General features: G+C 48.1%; 1 long non-coding RNA gene across 1 annotated transcript; it reads left to right on the forward strand.

The window, feature by feature from the left end:
* The first annotated feature begins 3,695 nt into the window (after positions 1-3,695).
* LOC141574125 (uncharacterized) lies at positions 3,696-7,968 on the forward strand. Its single transcript, XR_012500814.1, has 2 exons — positions 3,696-7,057; positions 7,698-7,968. It is a non-coding gene; the product is annotated as an uncharacterized LOC141574125 (long non-coding RNA).
* The last annotated feature ends 2,184 nt before the right edge of the window (positions 7,969-10,152 follow it).

Here is a 10,152-nt window from a genome sequence, read left to right on the forward strand (position 1 = left end):
TGACGCACATGATATCCTTTCTCAACACCAACTGAATTATGAATATTTACATATGCTTCTGACTTTCTCAAAATGCCTTTATGTCCATGATCTCTTTTAATCCTTATAGTAACTCTGTGAGGTATTATTGTTTGCCTAAATGCAGGAATTAATATTACATGTTATGCTGTGGTAAACAGGCATCGAAACAGCAAACTTTTGTCTGTAAAGGACCAGGGGGTAGACATTTTAGGTTTTGTGGGCCACGTGGTCTCTTTTGCCACCGCAGTGCCAAGGCAGCCACGGTGACTGGCACATGAATGAGAGGGTGCATGTTCCCATGGGACTTTATTTATGGACACCAGTTGGAAGTCATCTCGTTTTCATAGGTCATGAAATATTGTTCTTCTTTTGATTCAACCATTAAAAATGTGAAAACCACTCTTAGCTTGTGGACAAACAGGTGGTGGGCCAGAATGACCCGTCTGTGGGCCATCGTGTGCCAACCCTGGTCTAGAACAAAGGCTCCTGGAATTTGGAAGGACCTTTGAAGAGCTCTGATTTCATCGTTTCTCCTCCGCTGGGGAAAGAATCACCAGATGACTCCAGAAGGCAGTGGTCCGCCACAGCAAGCTTGTGTAAAGAGAGCCCAAGTCGTCGGACTCCCAGCTCAGTGCACTTCCCACCAAAAGGCACTGCCTCAAGTAAAAGCAAATAAGAGGCCAACTCAAGCGGTAACTGTAAAAACAGCCCAGCCTCACGCCCAAAGACGAGCGCGGCCTCTGCAGACAGCGTCCGGCTCGCTGTCCCGGGGCTGGAGAAACCGTAACGGGTCAGGCGGAAGTCGTTCCAAGCAAGAGCATGGTGACTTTCGCCCTGCTGCTGCCTTACTCCACTACAGTTTAACTCCTCTCCTGCCTGAGCTGTGAAATCTGTAAAATAAGGAAATCATCATTGGCCTTTTTAACTTTTATGATAGTTTCACTTTTTATACCAACTTAATCAGTCGCAAAATGGAATGCAACCAGCGGGCAGGGCAGATTTTCCCCCAGGTAACTGCTGTCAAAGCAGTCGGCCTTCTGTTTGCTTCAAGGTCATGTTTTATCTCCTCTCTTCGTCTGTTTTCCTGTTTCAATAAGAACAAAACCTCACTCACTGGGAGCGGGAGGGCAGCTGCCCTGAAGCAGCCGTTGAGATCAGAGTCAGCCGTTCTGGAAGCTGAAGCAGAGACCACTGTGCTGTGTGTGTGCGTGTGTGAGTGCGCACACACGTGTCAGTGTGCTTGTACAGAAACTAGTAGCAGGGTTAAACTCCTTGGGGAGGGGAGCGCAGTCAGCTGGGCAGAGCTGGGAATAATGGAACAGAAAGATACCTCAGCCGTACTTTCATCTTGCCACGTGGGAAGAGAAAAGCACACTCTGCTCGTCTCCTCTTCTCTGACTCGTTTCCTCCATCAGACTTCTCCTTGCTTCCTTCTGTCTCTCTGGCCTGGCTCTCAGAGTCATCTAGTCTGGAAAAGGCCCTGAGGCCTGGTCCTCCCGAGTCCCAGCCCCAGCCCCCCGACTCCAGCCCCGTGCTCTGCGCCCATCTCCACTGCAGAGCATTACCCATGTGCAGTGGTCAAGCATACGGGTCTGCTGGTCCCGCTGCTGGTCTGGGAGCCCAAGACCAGGGCCCTGCTCACTTCATCCATCACAATGCCAGCACCTAGCAGAAGGCCTGACACACGGCAGCAGAAACTCTGCTAAGTGGTACAGAGTGAGTGAATAAGACTGGTCCAAAAAAAGGAAAAAAAAATACAAAAATAAGAACCAATGCTTTTTAATGAAGATTTAACTTTGGTCAAATAAGTACCTATTGCCCTGATGGAAAAGCTGGACTGAACCCAGAGTCCACTTTGATCCCCAGTGGGACAGGAACAGCAGAAGTTATGGACTCAAAAGAGCCCCTGACCTCCTGGGGGGAGGGGTGTGGGAGGTGCTGGCAGTTATTCACACAGCGATGTGCTCAGCGGTCACATCCCTTGGCTTTCCCAGGGTCCTACGGTCTCTTGAAGGTGGGTCAGCAGGGGAATGCTGTGATGAGCACCCCTTCTCCAGCATCATCTCATCTTAGGTGAGATTACAGAAGTGTCCAAAGGAGCAAAGAAGCGGTACAACTGGGAAGTCAGAGAGTGGTCCCCACCAAATACCCTCTCCATTCTGCAGGTTCTTCATCCCCAAAATGGACAACGTCCCCATCTTTCTCCCACCTCACCCCTAACCTGGAATGTTGCCAGGCAAATTTTGCATGTTGCTTTGTTCAGGCTTTTTTTTTAACTTCTATCACACCTCCAACATGTATTTAGCATGTACTGCGCTGCAGGCGCTGAGCTGAGTTCAGCGGAGAAAGCTGGGGAAGAACAGAATGACACTTCTGAGCAGCTGGTGGTCAACTGGAAAGTGCAGGAGTCGTTATCCATTTATAACCCACAAACTTCTATGAAACATCTATTAAATGCCAGAGTAGGCTAAATGAATTAATTAGGCCAGCAGAAAAGGGAAAGGGTGCTCTACTAAAAATAAAAGTGGAAATATGCCCCATAAGCAAGGGCAAACACTGGACGCCTCCAGAGTCAAGGAAGGGAACCCATGCTTGGGTTTAAGAAGGACAACTGGTGACCAAAAGACGGAGCATGAAAGAACAGGACTGATGGAGACCCAAGCTGACGTTCTAGTGCCAACATTCCGGTCCCCATGCAGGTGCGCTTCCTGTCCACAAGCCCAGAAGGGTCATGCCCCATGAGGCCACCACGCTCAGACCACCGCAGGGCGGCAGGACCTCCGGAGGACACTGAAGCCAGTTCTCTTGACGCAGGAACAGAATGGAGGCGAGGCTGTGAATGCAGCAAGGTAGTAAGTGACGTGTGTCCCAGACAGTGTCTTCCTGCGGGAGGGAAGATGTCTGACTGATCCACAGGTCACCAGGGTCTAGCTGAGGCGGGAGGTGAGCTCCCGGGAAAGCTCATTCTGGAAGCTGTCGGAAGATGAGCCAACACAGGCTGTCGGAGGAACACAGAGGGTGTGGGTGGAGTTGTCGCCTATCGCACTGGTCCTTGCTGTGGGGTAGCCAAGATCTCCTCCCGCGTAATTACCCTTTGCAATTTTCAAAGCACTGTCCCACATTCCCTCGCACACAACTGGCTTTTGGAGCAGATGTTGACGGGGAAGTCCTGCTGGAATGACTAATGGCTCAAGAGTGTGCTAGAAAGTGGAGCCACACTAGAGGCAGAATAAGGCAAAGTGACATCACAGTGGCTCAAGAAAGAAAAGGGCCATTCACAGCTGACAGGTGTGTAACATTTGCAGCTCAGAGGTTTATTAACAACCACTTAGCCCCAAAGCATTCCTACTTGCCCATCAAATAAAATCTAAAAACAAATGAATTCCACAAGCCTTATCAGATCCACACACATGTACGCACACACTGTGGCTATTAAGATAATCAGGATTTGTATTTTACATTTAGTACCATTTCTAAATTGAAAAAGATTTCCGTATCACTGTTACATGCACTACATGCTACTGTTTTTTGAAACTGCAATACAATAAAACACAGGTTGCGAGTGTTAAAATAATAAATGCAATAATGCAAATACGGTGTCACCAGGCGTCCACCCAGAAGCCACAAATACAGCCCTTTGGTCAAAAGATTACAATGTAACTGGAGCCCTGTAATATATTATACTGAATATAAATTATTCATGTAATTTAATTGTAAGCCTTAGCTAGATGCTTACTAGAGTTATTTTAAAAGCAAAACAATCTAATGGCATAAACCTGAGACATGCTCAAGCAAGGTGGTTAACATTTATAAAATATGGTAGGGAATAATTTGATCTTAGCTGTGGACACAACAGAACTTCACTGACAATTAGTCTTCTGGGGGTTTTTCATTGTTTTATTCTACGTCAAGAAAACCTCCCACAATTCTTGATAGGTAGTCAGGAACATTTTCTAGATTGCTCATTTTTACTTGTCTTAATATCTCACTATCGCTACTACCAATGTCTGCTCCTCAGTAAACACACCGCCATGTCATCACAAATACCCTATTGCAGTGGGGAATTCAGTAGAACGAACTGGACTTGGTCCAAGATTTAGCCATACAATTATAATTGGAATCTTATTGGGCCAACTAACATTTTCACACTTTTTGATACACATTGACAAATGACTTTTTATAGAAGTTATACCTACTCGCACTCCCACCTGAAACACAAGAGAGTATCTCACTGCATTCATGCCAGCCTACAGCACTATCATCTTTGAATCTTTGCTAATTTCAAAATAACATTTTTGCTCATTTTAAAGCAGCATATGATTAGAATGTTAATTTGCATTTCTTTGATTCTGAGCTATGCTGAACATCTTCTAGCCATTCTGTCCCTCATCTGTGATTTTTCTGTAGATGCCCTTTGTCCAATTCTTTGGGAGGGTGGGAGAGGATGGAAGTGATTAAGTTTCCTTAACAATGTATTTGAAGTCCGTGATTGATTCATTCACTCTGAGCATTTCCTGAACACCTATATGTGTAAGGCACTGGGGGAAACAGCAGAAACAGTCCTTCCTCCTGTGGAGCTGACACTCTGGTGGAACTGGCAATATCTATTTACGCTAGGTTAGCAATATGTTGCTACCTGCTTGTTAACAGCATTCCTTACACCATGCAGTGTGTCCCAAGCATAGGGCTGAGCTGTTCCGCAGGGCACAGCACCAGTTCATCCTGGGCACACCCCCAAGATACATACACACTCACCCCAATTTTTTTTATATAGCCAGCATTCCAGACCCACCCCACTCCCCAAAATCCTGCAGAAATCAGTCACTGACCTCCAACTACACTCCTGGAAGATTTTACACAAAGCTCCTTCTTCTGCCAAAGTAAACCACCCAGCAGGATCAGCCCTCAAAAAGCCAAGCCTCAAATTAGAGCAGCAGTCAACGCGTTGGTGATTTGGCAGACATAAACAAACAAACAAACAAACAAACAAGAAACTAGTTTTATTCCAAGGAGGCTGGGGGTGCAGGGCTTGACTATAAGAGACCTTACGAGCCCAGTCACACCCAGGCACCCCATAGAGTTCCAGGCCCTCTTATCAGAACGGGCGCGCTCTGCTCTCCCTTTGACACAAGACCTCAGAGTCCTCTGTTCCCGAGTTGAGTTCAACTCGGACAAACAGCGTGCGTGCGTGCATTGTGTGTGTGTGTGTTTTCTCTAACTCTGCTTCCTCCATCAGTGACAAGATCCTGCCAGCCCCATGTCAACGCCTTCCCACCTCTAATGTGACTCTGCCCTCCCTCCCCACAGTGCTTCTGTGACACTCGCTATCTGCATCCTGTATACAGGAGGGGTGCTTAATCTCCTACCACAGCTGACTGCACCCAGCCCTAACCATCGTCCCCCCTTGTCCCCCTCACCTGGCTCCTGCGTGCCCGTGACCCCGTCCCAGCCGCCTCCTGTCACCTGATCCTCTGCCCCGTGGGCCGTCTTTCCATGAAGCAGACCTCTCCTCCCACCTGCTTCCTCGGCCTCCTTGCTCTCCCTGGAGGATGCATCCTCCCCCTTCCCCTGCATTTCCTCACTGCCTGTGATTCTTTGCAAAGGTGGGTGTGCTTGGCTACTTCTAGGCCAATCAGTGGCCCCCTCCGCATGCCATCTGTGTCAGTCTACTCAGCTGCAGTAACAAAGGACCCCAGCTGCCTTCTCCCCGTGTCCTCACGTGGTCCTTCCCTGTATGTGTCTGTGTTCTGATCTCCTCTTCTTAGAAGGACACCAGTCCCATTTGATTAGGGCCCATCTTCACAACCTGTTTTAACTTAATCATCTCTTTAAAGATTCCACCTCCAAGTGCAGACACATTCTGAGGTCCTGGGGGCTAGGACTTCAACATGTGAATTTTGGAGGACACAGTTCAGCCCGTAACATGGCCTATGAATATAACCCTTATCACGGTGTTTCTACATCATTCCTAGTATGGCCACAACCCAGGCCTCCCCTAAGTCCAACCCAGCCCACTCCCACCTCCAGCCCTGGCCTCTTTGAGGGCCATCTCCCTCTGGACTCCTGATTTTCATTCTCACCAGGACCTTCAATCCCTCAACTCCTTTACACATTTGGCAATCCTTCAACCCCCTCCTGGCTGCACCGTCTCTCTGTCCTCCCTGGAATCCACAGCCAATTATCCGTTCTGCCCTTTTCAGAACCCATGTTCCCCAAGCCAGCATCAGTACTCAACCAGGAAGCACGGGTCCAGGTATACTATTGTTCATGGCCAGCATCCATCCTAACCTGTTTGGATTTGTCAGTGTCCACATCAAGCTTTCATCCTGTGAATGTCTAGCATTTCCTCCACCCACTCTTTCTTACCCCAGTTCTGCCTCTTTCTCAGAGAACCCTCCCCCACCCAACCAGCCAGAGAGGAGAAGCTATCGTCTGACCTCACTCTCCGGCCACAGGTGACTGGAGTAAGGCAGATACTGCCTTAAGACTCCCTCTGGGGGTCAGCCCCATTGGAGACTGCCGGGTCCCTGGGCTGCAGGACTGCCTGAGGCAGAGCCCTCCTAGGCACCTTGGGAAACCCAGTCCACACAAGGCCCATGTGACGGGAAAGGGGCCTTGCAAAGACGCAGCCTACAAAGACGGAAATGAAACAGACATGCCCCAGAGATGGGAGGGTGGAGGCCAGAGCGTGAGGCGCCACGGATGCTTCTCCAGCTCCCATGATGTCAGCCTCCTTCTGCCGCTGGGCTCCCGGAGAGGCCCTGACACCAGCCGACAAACGCCGCTTTACTCAAGATGAGCAGGTTTTTGTTCCTTGCCACCAAGCCGTCCTTGACTAAGGCACCTTTCAACCCAGCTGCTGGATCACCCCTGCCGCCCACTTCTTCATTCTTCTCTTCTCCCGGAATCTGTTTGCCCGTTTCTATTGAGACAGTCACACCACACACACAGCGCCTGATCTTTCCCTTGAACAAATGCTGCCTGGCCTCATCCCAAAGGGAGCAAGCGGCAACCCCACGGCTTAATCACACAACAGGTGAGCCGCGCCGCGCCAGCAGTCACGCCAGCCTGACTCAGGCCCGCTGGAGTCACTTGCCTGCTAGACCTCCCTAACTCCAGTTCTGCCTGCTTGGGCTACTCCGCGGGAGATGCAGCACCTGTGGCCCAAGAGCAGCGGGGGGCACTGGGTGGTGAGGGCAGAGCTCTGAGGAGGAAGCGGGGTTGGGGGTAAAATGTGTTCAAGTGAACATTCTTCATCTCAAATCACTTAGAACTTCAGCCATGAGATTAATGGTTTCCGTGGCAACTGCTAAGCCCAGGAGCCTCGGGAAGGCTGCAGCCTTCTCAAAACTCCTCGGGACAAGGGGACCCTCCAACATATCAAGATGTCCCACAGGCCAAATTTCTCCCTTCAGCTTTGGCCAGAAATAAACTTCCTCTTGCACATTTTATGACTTTTTGTAAAACCTTTGCTCCTGAAGAAAATCCACTTTCTTCTCGTGGCGGTTTTCTGATTCTACACTATACTGCTATCCCTAATGATAGGAAGTTCCTGCAACTTTTCAGGCATTTTCTTGTGAAATGTTGCAGTTTGGGGGTATACATCTGTTTCGTTTCCCTTTGTTCATTCGGTCTTTCTCTGTCTCTCTCTTTCTCTTGCCCCTCCTCTCCTCCAGCCCTCACTCTCTTCCAGGTAAAACACTAGACATCACATGGTTTGCGGATTTGAATGCATCCGTTTAGGAGTACCTCCAAAGGAAAAGAGACACACTCTGGCAAGGATTCAGTTCTAACAAATGGCAGGTACTTTACCCCTCTGGGCAACACACGCAGAGCTCCGGAAATCACGATCACCTTACATGGTGACATCCACGGTGTATACTTCCCTGCAGCCGGTTTTTTGAGAGACCACTCTTTGAAATAAAGGCTTGCCCCCCACAGGAGAAAGGGTACAAGCATGTTCTTTTTGTTCATTGGCTTCTTTTGTTTTGTTTTTTGGTTGATTCACAGAAGTGATAGTGACTGTATGTGTAGGCAAAGCTCCTACAGCACACATTTCCACTAACGTGAATGAGAAATAAAGTGATAATTACAGGAACATGATTAGAATTACACCCACCGCACTTGGTTTCAACATGGTCACTGCAGGCATGAGCACCACACGAGGAAGAGAAAAGGCTGCGTCGGGGCCAGAGGCACACGTGGCTTAAGGAGCCCGCTGCCCAGATGCCACCTTGCTCCTCTCACCATTGGTGGCCAAGAGCTGTGCTGTGATTCATTTTCCTGATATTTAAATACATGGACTTTATGTTCCATCTCATATGCCATGTAGGCTTTCCTGATATTTAAATACATGGACTTTATGTTCCATCTCATATGCCATGTAGGCTTTCCTGTGAAATTTAGGATTGATCTTGTCAGTTTTGATTAAACAGTTCATATTTTTAAGTTTTCAGTAACAATATATCTATGAGATGCCTTTATTATTGAAAATCCTGCAAGAAAAATTAATCGTGGTGTGAAAGTTTCTAACTTTTTATTTTAACCACCAAAGCAATTCCTTTTTAATTTAATTTTTGATAGCCTGAGGTTGCTTAGAAATGCAGCTGTAGCCTTATTACAAAAGAGAGTGCACCAGGAAATCTCAGTTAACCAGAATGCCACTTTCTGGCTAAGCAAGCGTCAGATGTGCTGTAAGCACAGAGAACCGGACCAGGGGTCAGGACGCCTGGCAGTCCAGCAGGGCACCACGGACGGTCCATGCTGGACGGACATACTCCTTGCAGAGACTCTGGTCCTTCTGCTCTAATTCTCTGTATATCGGGTCACCACCCGCCTTCTCTTGGTGCAGCACACCACAATCAGCCACGAGGAGGAAGGGCGATGGGCAAATGGCCTGGATCTTCTACCCATGCTCATTCAGTGGAAAATCACTAATAACTTCACCAACATACAGAAATGTTCCTCATATACTGTTAACTAAAACATCCGTTTGGAAAACAGTGAAAACACAATTTTGTAAAGGGTACACCCCAGGACTGGGTAAGGGAAGGAGACTAGGTGACAAAGGGGACAAAGGAAAAAGTACAGGGAGACCTGCAATGACCCAGAGACGAAAGAGGCTTGGACCAGCGCCCTGAGGAGAGGGCTACGCACACAAAGTAACTGAGTTTCAATTTGCTGGATTACAGCTCATTGAGATTTTAATGTAGGTTAACATCAAAAACCTTACTGGGCTCAAGCACAGCTCTCATTCATTGGGACTGGACTTAAACCACTGCTATGTGAGAGGGATGCAAATCTAAACCTAGAATACGCATCTCTCTACTGCAGTCAGGACCCAGGGCCCTCCACCTGGAGCCATGGACGGCGGGCCTCTGCAATCCACCTGCCAGCTCTGGGCCACCCTGGACTCTGTCAGTGGTCCGTGGCTGACTTTAGTCTGTGATGTTTTTGCTGACAAGCAGAACAAGTGTTTGTCATATCTTTAGTTTATGAGAGAGATAGCAGGAAATATCTCTTTTCTGCTCTCAAGTAGTAGAATTACGACTATGTTTTTATTTCCATCCAAAAATTCGTATTACATTAAATAGGAAACGTAACATAGTAATTGAAACAAATTGGAAATTTCTATGACCAGAACATTTATGAGTTCAGATTTCATGTGAGCACATGGAAATAGTGAGTGTACGCTGGCAACATCCAAGTTACACCTAATAAAATGGCCAGAGAGAGAGAAAGGTAACGTAAGAAGATTTATTTATCCTACCCAATTCACTGTTTTACTTCAATCCCTAACTGTCGGCCAAATCCAGCCATTCTGTTCACCCTAAACCTTTGATAAAGGCTGCCAGTGCTGTCTGGGGGTTGTTGGTAAAGCTTTCATTGCTGGTCAGAAATTCAGCAGGTGTGAAACAGTCCTGTTTCCTTTGCATTCTTGGTCATCCGGCCAGAGAGAAGAAAGATTCCCAAGATAAAAGGTGCTAGCATTCAGCTGAGCGGTGCCCTGTGTCTCCAGATTAAATCGGGAGGCTTGTCAGGAATGGGAGCAGGGGCTTGGGTCAGCTGCTCTCTTAAAGGATGGAAGAGACGCCCGAGGTTCGCTGCAGTGTGGCATGAGCCCCTACAGCA

The sequence above is a fragment of the Camelus bactrianus genome, chromosome 20 (assembly GCF_048773025.1).
Source record: "Camelus bactrianus isolate YW-2024 breed Bactrian camel chromosome 20, ASM4877302v1, whole genome shotgun sequence".
Taxonomy (NCBI): domain Eukaryota; kingdom Metazoa; phylum Chordata; class Mammalia; order Artiodactyla; family Camelidae; genus Camelus; species Camelus bactrianus.